The sequence below is a fragment of the Lactuca serriola genome, chromosome 4 (assembly GCF_051521515.1).
Source record: "Lactuca serriola cultivar US96UC23 chromosome 4, Lser_US96UC23_V15, whole genome shotgun sequence".
Lineage (NCBI taxonomy): Eukaryota > Viridiplantae > Streptophyta > Magnoliopsida > Asterales > Asteraceae > Lactuca > Lactuca serriola.
Genome location: NC_136411.1, coordinates 60,155,561 through 60,175,728, shown reverse-complemented (window position 1 = coordinate 60,175,728; position 20,168 = coordinate 60,155,561).

The following is a 20,168-nucleotide window of genomic DNA, read 5'->3' as shown; positions in this document are numbered from 1 at the left end:
TCATGAGGGGATGATGTTGTGTCATCATGTCGGACCATTCACTTTCGAATCAGAAATACCTGAAACCATAAACATAAATTGTAAACACAAAGCTTAGTGAGTTCTCCGAAGTACCACATACCAAAGCATACAATTGGGCTTAACCCTACCCGATATACACATATGAGCCTTGTCCTAGGGCCTTGTCTTGGGGTATCTTTTAACCCGAACATACAATAATGGGCCCTACCCTGGGGTCTATTTCAACCCATCATACAAACACATATAAGCTACATAACAACTATCTCCTAAATAACACAACAACGGACCGACATTGGTGCCTTCGACCCATGGGTACAATGAGAAGACTCACCTCACAGACAGACGAAATAGCTGCAACAACACGTTGCTCCAAAAACCAACTCTACCGGTCACTTTTATAAATAATAGTGACAAAAACTCAGACTACAAGTCAAAATACTCAAAATACCCCTAAGTCAAACTTAGTCAAATCCCGGTTAAAATCAAAAGTCAAACCAGCTAGTCGCCACGTCGTGGCTACAAATTGACAAAACAGGCAGGTCTTGACCAAGTCACCACGTCGTGGCGACCTCAACCATGCCGTGGTGATGAGTCTGGACATCATAAACCATTAAGTCATTTCCTTCAACTATAAAATCTCTAAGGCTCATATGTGGTCCTTTCCATGGTCTTGATGGGTAAGGTTTCCAAGTTTACCCCTCAAACCCTTCCATAAGCCAAATTTCTAACCTCAACCACTAATGGTAACTTAATGCATCAAGATTCTTATTAAGCACCAAATCCTTAGAGTTGCACCTCCAAGGTTTCCAGAAAGGTTTCATAATCCAAAGAGACCTTATAAATCGTGGCTTTATGGACTTGCATGTCCAATACATGCCTTTTCCATTTTAGGTAAAAAAAGGTTTAATGACTAAAATCCCATGCATGACATCCAAAACATGATTATAATTCATATCCAAGACACTAAAAGCTCTATTTGACCTAGAGATTTGTAACACCTGTTCCAGGTATTACTTAATTTAATTAAGTTCTAGGGTTTTGGTGTATGGACTTGGCGAGTTGGGAGTCCAACTCGTCGAGTAGAGGGCATTTGAAGGACGTAGAATCTACACCCTACTCGACAAGTTGGAAGGCCTACTCGACGAGTAGGCGTTATAATGCCAAAACCCTACTTTTAGGGTTTGCACCCTATATAATCTCCTTATGAGCCTTGAGGCTGACCTCCCATCGGCCTCCGAACCCTAAGAACGTCTGTGCTAACCCTAATCCCCATTCTCTTCAATTTTGTGAGCTAGAGTGACATTTGAAGCTTAAGAAGAAGGAGATAGTGAGAAGATCCAGCTAACCAAGCATCCATCCTTGAGCTTAGTTATCTTGTGGACTACTGTAAGTCTTCAAGACTCGATTTTTATCGAAGAAGATGGCTAGATCTTGAATTTACTCTTCATTTCCTACCCTTCTTGTTGAATGCATGCATGGGATTCATAAAAGTTTGCAACTTTATGAATCTACAGAGCAAAATGGTCCCAAGGTAGGCTAGATCTGGCCTTTGGTTGAGCAAGGACACCATGCAAGGGTTTTGGGGCATATTTCCCTCTTTTTGGCCATTTTGACCTAGGGACATGTATTGGACATGCATGTCCATAAAGCCTCCATCTTTGGAACATTTTAAGGACTAGAAACCCTTCTGGAAAGGAGGGATTTCAGATCTCTAGAGTTTTGGACCATATGGCAAAGCTTTGGAGCTTTTCAACCTTTGTTAAGGGCTTTGGAGCTTTAGGAACGATTCTAGAAGGTAAAGTTGGAAACTTTATCCTTCTAGACACCTTGGGGCTTTAGATCTAATCCCTGGAGTCCCTGGATTCGGTGAATCATCACAACAAGCAAAAAGGACGGGGGAATCGACGAGTTGCTCTAGGAACTCGACGAGTCAGATCGAGTTTCCCTGCCTTCTGAATATCAAGTGAACTCGTCGAGTTGATGAAACAACTCGACGAGTTGGCTAGGGATTAGGTTGTTTGGACTCGGTAGGAACTCTACGAGTGGCTAGATGTACTCGACGAGTTGAGGTCAACATGAAATGTTGACTTTGACTTTGACCAAGGTTGACCAGGGTTGACCTTGAGGGTAATTTTGGGATTTTGACAAGTCTATCTTATGATACTTACAGGAAATTGAGTTGGAGAAACACATGGGATATATCTAGTTATAGCATTATCAATTTCAACATTCGAGAGAGGTGAGTCTTCTCATTATACCAATGTGTCTAAGGCACCAAGGCCGACCCATTTTATCTTACGAGGTACATTAGCGTTTGTAGAGATATGTAGTATGCTAGTGATTGTGTGTTATTGCATGGAAGACCCCGGGGGGAGCCCGTGGCAGTTGGATATAAGACCATGTGGGATAGCTTATGGCATTCCCAGGTAAAGACCATGTAGGGTAGCCCATCGCACGATGGTGTAAGACCCTAAGGGGAGCCCACGACATCCTTACATGTTTATGTATGTGTATGTAGTCTGTTAGATACTTTTGTGATATGATATGCTAGGTTGATTATGTATGTTATTGCATGAAAGACCCTGGGGGAGCCAGTGGCAGTTGGATATAAGACCATGTGGGGTAGCCCATGTCACGAAGGTGTAAGACCTTGGGGGGAGCCCACGACATCCTTATAGGATTATGTAAGCATGGCTTATGTGGTATGTGTTGCTTTATAGCTAATATGATATGTGTTATGTGAATTGTGTGTGGGGTATGCTCTGGGAAACTCACTAAGCATTAGCTTACAGGACATGGATGTTTCAGGTACATCGGATCCCAAGGGCAAGGGCAAGGCGTGATGGTGCGGCGTGCACTCTCACACAAACATTTTATGGGACACACTGATATTTCTAAATAAAGTTGTAATGAATGTGGATTTGGAAACAATTGTTTTAGGATTTCATGGTTTATGGAAATGTGTTTGATTAGTTAAAAATTGAAAATTTTCTTTTGAAAATTGGGTCGTTACAAGTTGGTATCAGAGCCTTGGTTTGAGGGATTCAGGCACACTCTTGGGTATGTTAGGACTCAAACTAAGAAAATGGTAAAATCGTTTTCAAAAATAAAATGAAAAGCTTTTAAGGAAGGGAAAAGATGAGAGTGCAACGCGCGTGATCAGTCGGGCCAAGTAAGTAGTTCCCCAATGTGTTAGCCATGTTATATTGATGTTTGAGCTTTGTTAATCATATGGAACTTGCTATGTGTATGCTTTTAAAATTGAATACATTTAGGAGCTTATAGCCTCAGAATGATTGATTTGGCCTTATTTCCTGTTCCTCGTTTGGTTGTGGTCCTAGGGTAGAATCTTTTATTCAAAAGTCTATTTGATCCCTTTTTGTGTATAATTTGCATGCATAAAGGCAACCGGTTATGATTGGTGTTGGTAGAGCAAATCTTAGGACAACCTAGGATTTGAGAGGTGTGGTAGTTTGTGGAATGTAATTTATTTGGGACGAATTGAAGTTGTTGGGTAGAGCATTGGGAAAGGTAAAGGTAGGTGTGGATGGTAGTATTGGACACATACTACTGAAAACACAGGACCTGTACCCGAACCAATGTTAGATCTGACGACTCCAAGGAGTACCAGTGTCGGAAGATCCCCTTTATAAGTATCCTGATCGTCATGATTTATGACATTTCAGTTCAGCATGGTGGTGACATGATTTGGAGTAGGGGGATTAGGATCGGGATATGGATTCGGGGCTGGATCAGGCGACACTACCAATGTCATCGATGCGAGGCTGCACGAGCTTTTTGCAGCCGAGGTTACTAGAGGCATCCTTGATGCTACCCCAGTCATCTTTGGGACAGTCAAGGAGGGTATGATGGAGATTATGGAGGAGAGGCTTAGGGCATTCAAATCCGAGATTGCTGCAGGCCAGGTTGGGGCCCGATCCTTCATTCCGGGAGTTCAAGGCATGTAGGGCATTAGATTTTTTCGGGGTCAGGGACCCCATTGTTACCCGATGATGGGTTGCGGATATCGAGAATGCCCAGTGCACGAGTTCTTGCCCAGATGTGGAAAAGGTGGGATTTGCTTCTTGCATGCTGAGAGACAGGGCCCGAGATTGGTGGGGCGAGGTTACTAGCTAGGTGGGAGCAGCCAGTGTGGTTGAGATGACATGGGCCGAGTTTGTTCGGCGATTTGATTTGGAGTTTTCACCAACCATTGAGGTGCAGAGGATGGTAAGGGAGTTCTGGGAACTCCAACAGACCACCGAGACTGTGGCGAAGATCACCGCCAAGTTGCATGAGCAAGCATTGTTGATCCCACAATATGCTACCGATGAGGATATATGGAGGACGAGATATCATTACATGCTGAGGGATGATATCCAGGAGTTTGTGAGCTTTACAGGGTGCAAAATCTTGAATGAGATGGTGGAGATGGAGTTAGACTTCTGCACCAAGCAGAAGCCGGAGCAGGCACAGGCAGCGGTGGGTGAGGCTAAGAAGCCTAAGACCTCATACACTTCTAGCAGGGGCCAACAGGTTCGGGGCTGGTGTGCCAGGTGCGGTAAATCGCACAGTGGGGCTTATCAGACAGTAGGGGTATTAGGATGTTACTCTTGTGGTCAGCATGGCCATTTGAGTAGGGATTGCCCCAAGAAGTGCTTGATATGTTTCCACTGCAACCAGACTGGCCATAAAAAGGCCGAATGTCCGAGGTTGCAAGGAGGGGGAGGAGCAGTGGCGGTGCCTGCACCCGCCACACTGAGGATCACCGATAACCGCCTTGCTAAGGCGGATGCCCCGACAGTGAAGAGCCGCACATTTCAGCTGACTACCGAGGAGGCTCGGGCAACGCCAGACATTGTGGCTGGTACGTGTCTATTATTCTCTGTGCTTATTATTTGTATGACTTATGTGTACTTTATGCTTATATAGGGACCTTATTAGTCAATGGTATTTATGCTCATGTCTTGTTTGATTCGGGTGCTACCCGATCGTTCATGTCTCTTGCGCTTAGCAAGAAGTTCTGGGACACGCCGAGAACTTTGGATTCCCCACTCGAGGTAGAGATTGCAGATGAACGCACTATGAGTGTTGTGAGGGTGTATCAGGATTGCGTCCTGAATGTGTTGGGCGAGAGGTTTCGTGTGGATCTAGTCCCGATACTATTGCGAGGGCTGAAGGTGATTGTCGGGATTGATTGGTTGGGGGCCAATGGGGTTATGATTGATTGTGAGCACCAGTTGGTTAGGGTTCGAACCCCAAGTGGGGAGCATCGATCCTTTTCGTGAAAAAGAAAGATGGATCACATAGGATGTGCATTGATTACCGAGAGCTGAACAAACTAACGGTGAAGAACGGTTATCCATTGCCAAGGATCGATGATTTGTTCGGTCCGCTACAGGGTGCGTCTTGGTTTTCCAAGATTGATCTTCGGTTAGGGTACCATCAAATGAGGATTCGGGATGAGGATATACCGAAGATTGCTTTCAGGACTCGGTATGGGAATTATGAGTTTGTGGTGATTCCGTTTGGGCTCACCAATGCCCCAACACCGTTCATGGACCTCATGAACAGAGTGTGTAGACCGATGCTCGATCGGTCGGTGATCATTTTTATTGATGATATCCTGGTCTATTCTAAGACCAAGGAGCAGTATGAGCAGCATTTGAGGGAGGTACTGGAGACCCTGAGGGCGGAGAAGCTTTATGCAACGTTCTCCAAGTGTGATTTCTGGCTGCGAAAGGTACAGTTTTTGAGGCATATCATCAATCAGGAGGGCATTTCGGTTGATCCAACCAAGGTTGAGGCTGTGATGCGGTGGGAAATACCGAAGAATGCATCAGAGATATGTAGTTTCTTGGGTTTAGCGGGCTATTATCAGAGATTTATTCAGGATTTCTCCAAGATTGATGTGCCATTGACCCGCTTGACCAAGAAGAATGTGACTTTTCGGTGGGGGCACAGATCAACAGTTGGCTTTTTAGGCTCTGAGACGGAGGTTATGCGAGGCTCCGATCCTAGTACTACCCGAGGGGTTAGATGATTTGGTGGTGTACTGTGGCGCATCAACATCAGGGTTAGGCGCAGTACTGATGTAGAGGGGGCACGTGATCGCTTACACCTTGAGGCAGTTGAAGCCTCATGAGGCAAATTACCCCACTCACGATTTGGAATTGGGGGGCAATGGTGTTCGCCCTCAAGATCTGGTGGCACTACCTGTATCGGGTACGGTGCACCATCTATACTTATCACAAGAGTTTGAAGTATTTGATGGATTAGCAGAACCTCAACATACGACAAAGGAGGTGGATGGACGTGCTGAAGGATTATGATTACGAGATCATATACCATCCAAGGAAGGCCAATGTGGTGGCCGATGCTTTGAGCCGCAAGACGGCAGGGTCCCCGATTGGGAACATTTGTATGAGGATGACGGTGATCTCTCCATTGCTAGACATGATCAAGGAGGCCCAGGTCAAGGGAGTGAAGAGAGAAAATTGGAAGATAGAGCGGATTTGGGGACAATATCCTTTGTTTGTTAAGGATAGCCATGGTCTGTTGACACAGTGTGGCCGAGTGTGGGTACCAGTGTCTGGAGGGGTGAAACAGAGGATATTAGAGGAGGCACAAAATTCCAAGTTCTCTATACATCCAGGGGCTATGGAAATTTATACAGACTTGAGACTGAGTTATTGGTGGCCCTGCATGAAGCGGGAGATCGCCTAGCTTGTGGAGCGGTGCTTGACCTGCAGGAAGGTCAAGGCCGAGAATCAACGGCCTCATGGAAAGGTAGAGTCGCTACCCATTCCCATGTGGAAATGGGAAGCGATCACTATGGACTTCATCACGAAGTTACCGAGGAAGGCGAGGGCATGGACGCCATATGGGTGATCGTGGACAGACTGACGAAGAGTGCCCACTTCATTCCAATTTCTGAAAGTATACCCGCTGAGAAGTTAGCGGATATTTAAGTTCAAGAGGTGGTGGCCAGACACTAGGTGTCAGTGTCGGTAGTCTCTGACATGGATGTTCGGTTTACATCTAGGTTCTGGAAGAAGTTCCATGAGGAACTGGGCACTTAACTACATTTTATCACGGCATACCACCCCCAGATCGACGGCCAGAGTGCAAGGACGATCCAGACACTAGAGGATATGCTTAGTGCATGTGTGTTGGATTTTGGAGGGAGTTGGGACACATACCTCCCGTTGGCAGAATTTCCATACAACAATAGTTACCATGCCAGTATTGACCAACCGCCATTCGACATGTTGTATGTTTGGAGGTGCAGGACCTCGGTTTGTTGGGACGAGGTTGGGCACCGGGTCATGGGGAGCACTGAGGTAGTGAGACTACCAGATTGATTCAGCAGGTGTGCGACGACTGTGGGTCGCGCAGAGCCGTTAGAAAAGTTATGCTAACCGGCGGAGATTAGATCTTGAGTTCCAGGTGGGGGACTTTGTGTTACTGAAGGTGTCGCCCTGGAAGGGGGTTATCAGGTTTCGAAAGAGGGGCAAGCTAGGGCCTCAGTACATAATCCCGTTCAGGATTGCAGCCCGGGTGGGCAAGGTGGCATATTGTCACACCCCCAAACCAAGGATGACGGAAACGTCCGGGGGTGGAGGACTTCATGTGTAGTATCATAACAACAATGGCAATAGTGATGAAAGTAAACACAACCAACATATATATAATTGAAAGAGTTACATCATTTTATGAATTACATGTTTCAAAATCAATTACAATATGTTGTCAAAATATGATAAGTTTGACGCCTCAACGCCCCATCCTCAAAAGTACTTTGTTACCTGTTTAGCGATTTCCTGAGAATACAAGTAGTTTGAAAAAGTGTCAACACAATGGTTGGTGAGTTCATAAGTTTTTGTATATGATTATGAAAAAAAAAACTTGTCTCGTAATTGTATAGTTATTCCAGAAAAATCTGATATTTTCCTTAAAATGAATACTGTAGTCTTGTATCCAAAGACTGAAACGTATGAGTAATCTTCCTTATTTACAGAAATAACGTGAGTTTATTTAAATATAAACACGTATGATATTAGTGAATTTCTCGTAAATTCTTAAGTTTGTTAATACTTTCTGTGAGTTATTATAACCATACTATGACCTAGGTGGCCTGAAAACGACGTTCTTCGGGCGTCGTAGAACTGAAATGACACTTGTCACCACAGACCTGCCGATCTAGCTGTTGCAAGCAGCTCTGGTGTGGGTTTGTCAAGCCCAATATAGATCTATATACAACTATCACGCTCTCCCTCCAGGAGACTCTGGTTACAATACAGGACTTGTGATTTATACGAAGCGAATGTCTCACAAAGTTATTAACGAATTTACACTTAACATAATGAAAGTTTCCCTTTTTGTATAAATGTACTCTTCTGAAATGTATGCATTTGGAAATGTATCATAAACTATACCTATTATAGTTTATCAAAACAAGGGTAGTAAAAGCAAAGTACGTAACTATACTTAACATAGTTTTAATAAAATGTTTGTGTGTAATGGGTATACTTCAATAATAACCCTTTGTTTAATCTATGCTTTATTTAGTAAAAATCCATTTGTTAACTGGTGTATATCTAGATACTAACACAAGAATGTCATATATTGCAATAACACAAAAACACATAATAATATACACCTTGCTCAACATGTTACAAAGTGAAATGAAATTGCTAGTGCTTTTCTGATTCTAACATTTTCTGTAACTGTTATTAGAAAATTTGTAGAAAAATCATAAAATGTCCAAATCAAGTTCTGTAACTTCTGAGAGTTTGGAAAATGAGTCTAGTTTGTTCATAATTTTTATTATAATTTTTAATGACCTATTACTTGTGTGAAAAAGTCCATAATCGTAGACTGGTCCAGATTGATGTTTAAAATGATAGGCAGTTTTGTAAAAATCACCATAAATTGTAGAAAAATCGTATGGAGATGTGCAAGTAGTCATTTTAAAGCTAAGAAGTGGAACTACATCCACCTAAAACAGTTTTGAAAACTAAAATGTTTAAGTTGTCCAAAACAGTCCGTGAATGGAGTCCAACTTTTCTGATGAAAGCTGTTAGAAAAATTTAGTTATGTTCTTGGTGTTTTAACTTGTATTCCCCCCCTAAAAACTTAAGAAAACATAAAAATGTAGGGGTATGAACTCACCTTGAGTGATTTCAGTAGGTAAGTGTTGAAGAAGAGAAGTGTTCAACCCAAGAACACTTGAAGATTCGAAGATCTATCAAGAATGTGATGATGTTTGTGTAAGCAATCTATGATTTTGAGTAGGAGGATGTGTAATAATCATAAGAAAGATGATGATACTTACTAATTGTAGGAGAAGAGTCTTGGAGTATGCCTTGAAATTCTCGAATTAGAGAGAAAAAGATGAGAGAGTTTGGAGTGTGATTCTTGGTAAAAATGAGAGAATGATTAAAGTGTGAGGAGAGAGGATGGATGTTCCAGCCCTAAGAACGTGGGAATAGTTGAAAATAGTGAGAAAGGACCTATGAAGTGACTAGGGATGGGCTGGTGGTGAATAGTGACATGGAGTGGGTATGGGAGTGGTTGCTTGTGTCATAGAAATAAGTAAAGTCAACACTTTACCTTTGTACTTCACCCACTCTTTTTTGGATAAGGTTTTATCCTTAAAAATGTGATTAATTAATAGTTAAGGGTCCTTATATGTTAAAATAAAGTTTTGGGTGAAAATCCCATGTTAAAACAATTAAAAACGGGCCTAAAACGCGAATTTAGTTGAAAACCGGGAAGAAAAGCATTCCCAGCGAGACCTCTCGGTCCTAGGCCGAGGTTCGGTCCCTAGGCCGAGGTTCGGTCCTTGCTGGTGCCAAGTCGGAAGTGGGTTGCGAACCAGAGGCGAGATGCGAAGGGTCCTAGGCCGAGGGTTCGGTCCGAAGCTCAGAAGCGAGGGTCATAAGCGAAAGTGGTCAGAAGGGAAGGTTCGGTTCGGTTCTTCTTCATCAGGAGGGTTCGGTTCGGTTCTTCTTCATCAGGAGGGTTCGGTTCGGCAGCCTTCTTCATCGGGAGGGTTCGGTTCCTAAGAGAGGTTTCGGTTCCTTAAGTCCGTTTTTCGCTTAGACTTCCGTTTTTGGGCTGTTTTCGCCAAATTCGAGGGTCGGGATGCCCCGAGTGATTATAGAAAGTTGGGAGAGATTTCGAGAGAGATTTGAGAGAGATTCCACATACTCAGAGAGATTTGGGAGAAATTTGACATTTTTGGAGAGATTTCACATACAAAGAGATATTTGGGAGAGATTTCACTTTCTTAGAGAGATTTGGGAGAGATTTGACATTCTTGGAGAGATTTCACATACAGAGAGATATTTGGGAGAGATTTCACTTTCTTAGAGAGATTTGGGAGAGATTTGACATTCTTGGAGAGATTTCACATACAGAGAGATATTTGGGAGAGATTTCACATACTTAGAGAGATTTGGGAGAGATTTGACATACTTGGAGAGATTTCACATACAGAGATATTTGGGAGAGATTTCACATACTTAGAGAGATTTGGGAGAGATTTGACATACTTGGAGAGATTTCACATACAGAGAGATATTTGGGAGAGATTTGACATACTTGGAGAGATTTCACATACAGAGAGATATTTGGGAGAGATTTCACTTTCTTAGAGAGATTTGACATTCTTGGAGAGATTTCACATACAGAGAGATATTTGGGATAGATTTCACATACTTAGAGAGATTTAGGAGAGATTCTCGATAAGAAGAGATAGAGTGAAAACGATTAAGAGCGGTTTCGTGTGTGACGAATGTGAGTGTCCGGCTTCGCAATGCAAGGTCCGTAAGCCCCGTTATGCCATGTTTTAGGATCTTACACACTCCCTATGAGTATGCAACATTGTTTTATGGTTCTTGTTCATTGTTTAGCACTAAGGTTAAAGAAATTTAAACACACGAACTTTCCAAGTGATGTTTTCTCATTAAGATAGTGAGTTATACAGAAATTACATAATGCAAACCCTAATATACAAGTTTTAATAGAGTTGACCGGTTTGACTCGTTGACTTTGTCCGGCTTTGACTTGACCCGAATTTGACTATTGTCACACATATCACTTAGACCTGTCGGATGAGCTTAGCCAGATTCACAACACTTTCCATGTGTCACAACTTTGGAAGTGTGTCACTGACGAGTACGTAGTCGTTTCTCTGGATGACATCCAGGTGGATGAGAGCCTGAACTACATCAAGAGGCCAGTTTCCATCTTTGATAGGAAGACTAAGGTTCTTCAGAACAAGGAAGTGAAGTTGGTTAAGGTGCAATGACAACACTGCAGGGGTTCCGAGTGGACCTGGGAGCCGGAGGACGAGATGCGAGATCATTACCCAGACTTGTTTGGATCGGCAGATGTGACATCCCTATATTTCTCGGCCAGAAAAGACCGATTTAATTTATGCTTTTTAAAATAAAATCAGAGAAATCTTTTTATAAGATATTGCGGAATTGGTCCCCAAACAATATATGATAAAAGTTTATCAAAATCCTTCATTAAGAAGGTATATATTTTCCATATATATATCAAAACCTCGGGATGTCATGTTCCGATACAGATCAAAAGCATAAACAAGACATTATAAGCCTTTCAACAGTTATTTACAACTACTGGCCTATAATCCAAAAATCTCTCGTCATCCTCCGACTATGCTCGGGGTCCACTACCTGTAATCATAAAACTGAGTGGGTCAGGCTTGGGAGCCTGGTGAGCATATAGGGTTTTCAACCCACAATAATAATATACTTATTAAGTTCACCAATCAACAATAACCCTGATTACCCATTCCCGTTGTCCTCACTTTACGTCCCTAAACACCTATCACAAGGGACCTAGCCTAAGGATTATCATCGGGATGGACACTACTGCTAAGGGGTTTCCTCAGCCATACATGTCCTTAAGGCAACCATGAGGGGGATGAAGTACGCCAATGAACATTTAATTCATCAACACCTACAAGTTGCGAACCTGCTAGTGTTCCACTGGACTATCTAGAAAGTCTGTGGTCGTCATCCATACTTCGCTAGATGACTACAACAACAACACAACATCGACATCGAGGCCTCTCACCATTTTAACACACATCAACTATTTCATCTACCCATGTTCTACCTAACATATTTTGTAGATAAAAAGCATATACAGTTTAAAACTTGTATAAAACATCAATTCAACAGTCACCTCGAATAAACAATTAGCATATTTACATATAACACGTATTTCAAGGTAAATACTTCATATCTATGTGTAAATTGAAAGTAACTACACACTCACTTATTTTGGTGAAAATCGGGCAGCAATTCATTTCCTAAAACGATCGTTTCTAATAAAACCGGGAGTTTTATTGAGAAACCGGGCTCTGAAAAAGTCAGGCTTCGAAACCGAAAAGATAAATTTTCCGGGCTTCTCGGGCACTTCGTGGGGTATTCCGAGCTTTACAATTGATACTGGGGCTTTGCGGGATGTTAAGATGAAGAAAATATGGAGAGAGGGGCTAAAAATGGCTAAATTCCAAAAGTAACCGGAAACCCTCGCAGGCACCCTTCTATTTATAGGGTCCAAAGTTTGATCCAACAGCTGAGAAGTCTCCGGATCCGACGGCTAAGAGGCTTTGCAGGGGGGTCTCGCACATGGCTCGCACATGCGAGGGCTCGCTGGCGGCTTCTAAGTGGACCGCGGCTTGCTGGCGCACCTGCGAGGCTCGGAGCTAGGCTATGCGAGGCTCGGACACACGCGGCAGCTGGGCGAAGCTTCGGCTGGGGAGCTGGCTGCTTCGGATTGGGCCTCCTCCTCGGTCGAATCAGAAGAGGACACGTGGCTCGCATGACTCAGCAGCCTCGGTGACTCAGCAGCCTAATGACTCAGCAGCCAGGTGACTCAGCAGGACACGTGTCACTTTCTAAGCGAGGGTGACGTGGCAATTGTGACTATGCGAAATTTCTCGGTTTTCGTGCCAAAACTTCTAAAATCCATAACTTTCGCATACGAGCTCCGTTTTTGACGTTCTTTATATGCACGCGTAGCTAAAATTACGATCTACAACTTCCGTTTAGAATTCAGCGGCTAATTTTGACTTTAAATTTTATATTATTATTTTTAACAGACCGGGACAGGAAATCCGTTAAAAATTCATAACTTCTTCATCCGACGTCCGTTTTCGTCAGACTTTTTACCGTTGTGCTCCTAATGACAAGACCTTCAATTCTCATTTAGGTTGTGTCGGCTAAAAATCGCTCGATCTAAAATTCAAGTTTTTAGCTGTCTACTGCTACGCTGAAACTTCGAAAAATCATAATTTCCTCATACGAAGTCAGATTTGGGCGTTCTTTTTATCGAACTTCTCGGTTTAACGAATACTACAACTTTCGTTTAGATTACTAAGGCTAAAAAGTAGTTTATTAAAAACTCACTTTTTACGACATTCAGCACCGTGCCGGTTTTGTCGCGAAACTTCGACAGGTCATAACTTCTTCGTTATAACTCGGATTTTGGTATTCTTTATATCCTCGAAATCCTTGTTCGACCACTACAACTTTATGTAAAGATATTGGGCTTATCTCACACTTTAATTTTGACGCTTATTTTTAATCTTAATTAATTAAGCCCTAATAATTAAGCATAAAACACATAATTCACATAATATTCACATAACTCCTTTTCATTTCTTCAAAATGAGTTACAAAGATTAACCTAGACTATCAACTCAATATAAATGCCTAGGCTAGAAACACGAGTGTTACAGCAGACTTCAAGGACGGAGTCTAGTTCAAGTGGGGGAGACTTGTAACACCTGTTCCAGGTATTACTTAATTTATTTAAAACTAGGATTTTGGTGTGTGGACTCGGCGAGTTGGGAGTCCAACTTGTCGAGTAGAGGGAATTTCAAGGATGCAGGATCTACACCCTACTCAACGAGTAGGAAGGTCGACTCAACAAGTAGGCGCTATAATGATAAAACCCTATGTTAGGATTAAAACCCTAATTGAGATTTGATGAACAAGATGCGGAAAATAAGAACAAACAAAAATATGAAGATTAGGTCGAATGATCACTCGATTTATTGAATTATGAGGAACAAATTACACTTAAGAAATAAGAATCTAACTCTACAAGAAACCTCAAAACGTGGCGGCTACATTTTGCCTCACTCTCTTAACCCTAATTGTGAATAATACATGACTATTTATAGGGAAAAGACAAGTCTTGGACTTTTAACCTAGAATTCATCAAAGGGGCCCATTGCCATCATCCATGGAGTGCTTTGAAACCCTACAATCTCCCCCTCAAAGTATGGAATGGATGACAATGCTTTAACTTCCAAAACAAGCATCTAGCAAATAAAAAGATCTGCAACGAGGAATATATGAAGCAATCCACGAATCTTGATTCTTCAATAGTCTTCAAACACAGGCTCTAGGTTATATAAATCAAGCACTGAAGTAATGTCTTTAAACTTCATTTTCGAATGTAATCCCAAACAATCTTCATGAAAACCAAACCCGCCATAAAAACCCATTTCAGAACAAAGAAACTGAATAACTTCTTGTCTTTGATGAGCTCCCCCTCCAAGTCACAATGATATTCAAATAAGCTAATCATATAAGCCATCAAAAAATATCATGTAACAACCCAAACTTTAAGATTCGTAACGCCACTTGATCGAGAAAATACAAGAAGTCGGAGATATAACAAGTCCTTAGTAGAGCTCGATAAAGAACTTCCGCTGTAAAGGATACTTCTCTGTAAAAGCTTTAGCAGAGCTCGATGAAGAACTTCCGCTGTAAAAGCTACCTTCATAATTCTACCATAAACTTTTTCAAAAATCTTCAACTTTGAAAAGTCCCAAATCCAATTTCGAATGGCCATACCAAATTCTCCCCCGATTTATAATTAAAAACATGATTATAAAGCCTTCAAATAGTCATGAGAATGATCTTGAATGGATAAAAAGTTTACTAAGATCCCCCGCGACAAAATGATATACACAATGAAGTATAAGACCCGAAAAAGTCGTGAAAAATTTGACGTTATCACAAAAATGACTTTCCGAACCGCCAAGTGTAACAGCCCGAAATCTCAGGTATTGTTAATTATGTTTTTGGGGTGAGTTGAGAGGGGACTCGGCGAGTTGGAGCCTAGACTCGCCGAGTAGGATCGCAGACCTAGTCGCGGGTCCGCGACTGGACTCGACGAGTCCCGATATGGACTCGGCGAGTCGACGCTGTTCAGCAGAAACCCTAACCGTTCGGTTTTGGATCGTATATAATGCTCTTATATGCCGTCATTGTTCGTTTTTAGTCGATTGAGAGGAACCCTAAACGGTTGTGGGCATCTAGAGCAAGATTGGAGGATATTAGGGCTTGAAGAGGTTGTGGGGCAAAGAGGAGAAAGGTTTTGGCTAAAGGAACAGCAAAGGATTCGAGTTCTGCGGTTTGGAGACACAGAGAGGGCATATTCCAGGTAATATTTCGGATTCCCTTCTGTTGTTGATGTGTTTATGAAGTTAGGGTTTATGAAACCCATTTAGTGATTAGATGGGTTATTATGTTATTACCCAAACGTTTATACCCCAGTAATGAGATGTTTAGAAGTCCAGAAAGTCCCATGGTTGTGTATCTTGGGACCACACGTAATTCAGGAAGCAGTTGCTCGTCTGCATGGCATGGACTCGCCGAGTTGTTCTTCAGACTCGGCGAGTAGCTTGAATATTTACTGGGACTCGCCGAGTTGTTCTTCAGACTCGGCGAGTGGAGTCGGGGTGGCCCCGCGATTCTTTCAAGGGTAACTCGTCGGGTCGAGGAGAGTACTCGACGAGTAGATAAGGAATCTCAGAAAGTTGGAGGACGTCTAGACTCGCCGAGTCGCCATGGTACTCGCCGAGTCCGGTCGAGCTGACCGTTGACCGTTGACCAGAGTTGACCTAAGTCTGACTTCTTAGGGATAATCACCCTTAGAAGTTATAAGTGTTAATGAGATATGTGATGTTATAGGAAGGTTGTAGCTCGTCGGATTGTGCACGAGTGGTTTCAGGAGTTGCTAGCTTTCAGCATTTACGAGGTGAGTCTTCTCACTATACTGTACCCGGGAGGGTTTGACTGTGTGACCGGAAGGTCGGATATGTTATGTGATATGTATGCTATATGTGGTAAGATAATTGTTATATGTGCTATGTATGATATGTGGGCCGGAAGGCAATATGTTATGGGCCGGAAGGCGTTGTAATGAGGACCGGAAGGTCAGGGCCTGGAAAGGCGTATGTGCGTAAGTGTATATTGGGGAACTCACTAAGCATTTATGCTTACAGTTGTTGTGCATGTATTTCAGGTACTAGCGAGGACCGTGGGAAGGCGCCGGCATGATCGATACACACTGAAGATTGTCTTTATGATCTTGGGATTTTGAATAATTGTATTTGACAGAATATTTAAACTATTTATGCCTTGTTTAAAATGGAAACAATTATGTTTTTTTTTTAAATGAAAAATTTGTTGAAAAATTTGAGCTGTTACAATTGGTATCAGAGCCTTGGTTTGAGGGATTCGGGTGCACCTTAGGGGGTAACTGAACTCAAACCGAGGATTTGAGGAAGCTTTTCAAATAAAGGCATAAACTTTTGTAAATGGTTTTGTGGTAAGCAAGAAAGAAGCAGTGTGTACGATCAGTCAGCGCCCGAACGGTAAAGATCCCCAAAATACCTTACAATATTATATGATATGAATTGTTATGCATGCTAGAAGACTAGGTATTCATGATAGGACTAGAGTGGCCTGATTTGTGATGCCTTAGTCTAGGGAAGTTGCCTATATGAGATGCTTTGCTAGTATGCGGGTAGATAGAGCGTATCAGAAGTAGAGTACTCACTATCCGGAGTTTGGGGAGGAGGACTTGGGATGAACATTGATGCGGTGTGGTCGGTAGTATTGGGCCCGTACTACCGAGGACACCGGGTCAGTGGGAGGCCCAAGTAAGAATCCCTGGATATCTGGGACTGAGTAGGGTTGCGTATCGAGTACGATTATGCTCGGTAGAATCTCTGATAGTTTTATGTTGTATTTCAGAGATATCATGGTTAGACCGCGTCACGGAGCAAGTACGAGCGGTGTGAGTGACGAGGATATTCGTCAGATGATCCACGAGGAGGTGGCGGCGGCGATCCGGGCTGAGATCCCGGAGATGTTTGGGTCTATCAAGACCACCCTGATGGAGACGTTCGACGAGCGGTACGCCGCATTGACTGAGGCTGCAACCGCTGCAGCTACCGCAGCTGTGGCCGCTGCTAGGCCACAGGGGGGTGATTCATTGCTGTTCCGAGAGTTCAGCAACACGAAGCCACCAGAGTTCGATGGGACGCAGGATCCGATTGCTGCGATGAGGTGGATCGCAGATATAGAGGGGTGCTTCTACACTTGTTCATGCCCGGAGCACCTGAGGGTACGGTTCGCTTTGAACCAGCTCCGTCTGGGAGCAAAGGACTGGTGGAAGTTCGTGACGGCGAACTTCACTTTGGCAGAGACTGCGGCAGTAACATGGGAGGGGTTCACTACCATGTTCAGGGAGGAGTACGTTCCCCCGGTGGAGCGGGAACGATTGGTTCAGGAGTTCTTAACCCTCAAGCAGGGTACTGATTCGGTGGCGGCGATCACGCGGAAGTTCCATGAGAGGGCGACGTTTTGCCCCGAGCTGGTGGCCACAGAGCAGGCTCGGATGAGCCGGTACTTGGGTGTTCTGAGGAGGGAGATCCGGGAGTTTGTGTCAAACTCCACTTACCATACTTTTACTGAGCTTCAGGCGAATGCCAGGAAGCGTGAGATCGAGTTAGAGACTCAGGCCAGGGAGGAGGCCGAGTCTCAGCAGGCAGACCGGCGGCCGGCTCAGTCTCAGCCGGCAGCCAAGCGGATCAAGTCCGCCGATTCGAGGACGGGAGGTTCGAAGAACCGCACTTGCGTAAAGTGCGGCAAGGGTCACGATGGGGCGTGTCGAGCCGGTGACTGCTACAAGTGCGGAAAGGAGGGGCACATTGCTAGGGAGTGCCCCAAGGGGTTTATGGTTTGCTTCCATTGCAACCAAACCGGCCATCGGAAGGCCGAGTGTCCGCAGCTTCGCCAGGGATCTGCACCTGTTGCCAGGACTACTGAGACTCGACCGGTGAAGGTCGAGGCCCCGAGGGCTCGTGGGAGAGCCTTTCAGCTGACTGCGGAGGAGGTCCGCGCTGCGCCCGATGTTGTGGCAGGTATGTTGTAATTCGTGTAATTATTTTAATGTCGATATGTTATGCTTATGTTATTATGCGCGTAGGTACTTTCCTTGTGAACTCTGTGCCTGCCTTAGTGTTATTCGACTCGGGTGCGAGTAGGTCCTTTGTGTCCTTAGCCTTTAGTCAGCAGATCGGCGTTAGTCGTGAGTCGTTGAGTCGACCTTTGCGAGTTTCTATAGCTGACGAGAAAGTGATTCGTGCTACGGAGGTTCTTCGGGGATGTGTACTAGAGATTTTCGGGGTTGAATTCCCGATTGACCTGATTCCTATTGCGATGGGGGATGTCTGTGTTATCGTGGGCATGGACTGGTTGAGCCGATTCGGTGCTGTCATCGACTGTGAGCGTCAGTTGGTGACCATACGAGACCATAGTGGGGGAGTTCTTTCGGTGTACGGTGAGGGTACCCGTTCAGGATCAGCTTTTTGTTCGGCCGCTAGGGCGAGGCAGTGTCTGCAGCAGGGCTGTAAGGGTTTTGTGGCGTATGTGATGGATACGCGGGAGGTTTCCGAGAGACCGAAGTCAGTTAAGGAGGTCCCTGTGGTGCGTGAGTTTTCAGATGTTTTTCCCGAGGAACTGCCGGGAGTACCTCCCGTGAGGCAAGTAGAGTTTGGTATCGATCTGGTTCCGGGGGCCGCGCCTATTGCTAAAGTGCCCTATCGTCTTGCACCTCCAGAGATGCAAGAGTTGTCCTCGCAACTCCAGGAGTTGCTGGGAAAGGGATTCATTCGGCCGAGCAGCTCGCCATGGGGAGCACCTATTCTGTTCGTCAAGAAGAAGGATGGTTCACACCGGATGTGCATTGATTACCGGGAGTTGAACAAGCTAACGGTCAAGAATCGTTACCCGTTGCCGAGGATCGATGATTTATTCGATCAGTTGCAGGGAGCATCTTGGTTTTCCAAGATCGATCTGAGATCAGGATACCATCAGGTGAGGGTACGGGAAGAGGACGTCCAGAAGACAGCGTTTAGGACGCGATATGGGCATTATGAGTTTGTGGTGATGCCTTTTGGACTCACCAATGCCCCGGCTGTGTTCATGGATCTCATGAACAGGGTATGCAGGCCGATGTTGGATCGGTCAGTGATTGTATTTATCGACGACATTCTGGTGTATTCGAGATCTAGAGAGCAGCATGAGGAGCATTTGAGGGAGGTCCTTGAGGTATTGAGGTCGGAGAAGCTTTATGCAAAGTTCTCCAAATGTGACTTCTGGTTGCGGGAGGTCCAGTTTCTAGGACATGTGGTTAATCAGAAAGGGATATTAGTCGATCCGGCCAAGATTGAGGCGGTGATGAGTTGGGAGGTGCCGAAGTCACCCTCTGAGATCAGGAGTTTCCTTGGGTTGGCAGGGTATTATCGGAGATTTATCAAGGATTTCTCCAAGATCGCAGTGCCACTCACCAGATTGACCCGGAAGGGTGTTACATTCTCATGGGGACCCGAGCAGCAGACCTCCTTTGAGACACTTCGCCAGAGATTGTGCGAAGCCCCGGTATTAGCTCTCCCAGAAGGGATGGAAGATTTCGTGGTATTTTGCGACGCATCGATTTCGGGTTTGGGTGCAGTGCTGATGCAGAGGGGTCATGTGATAGCTTATGCGTCGAGGCAGCTGAAGCCTCATGAGACGAGATATCCCACGCATGATTTAGAGTTGGGGGCAGTAGTGTTCGCTCTCAAAATTTGGCGTCACTACTTGTATGGGGTTCGATGTACGATATACACGGACCATAAGAGTCTGAAGTATTTGATGGATCAACCCAACCTAAATATGCGTCAGAGGAGGTGGTTGGATGTGGTCAAGGATTATGATTGTGAGATCCTGTACCACCCAGGCAAGGCTAATGTG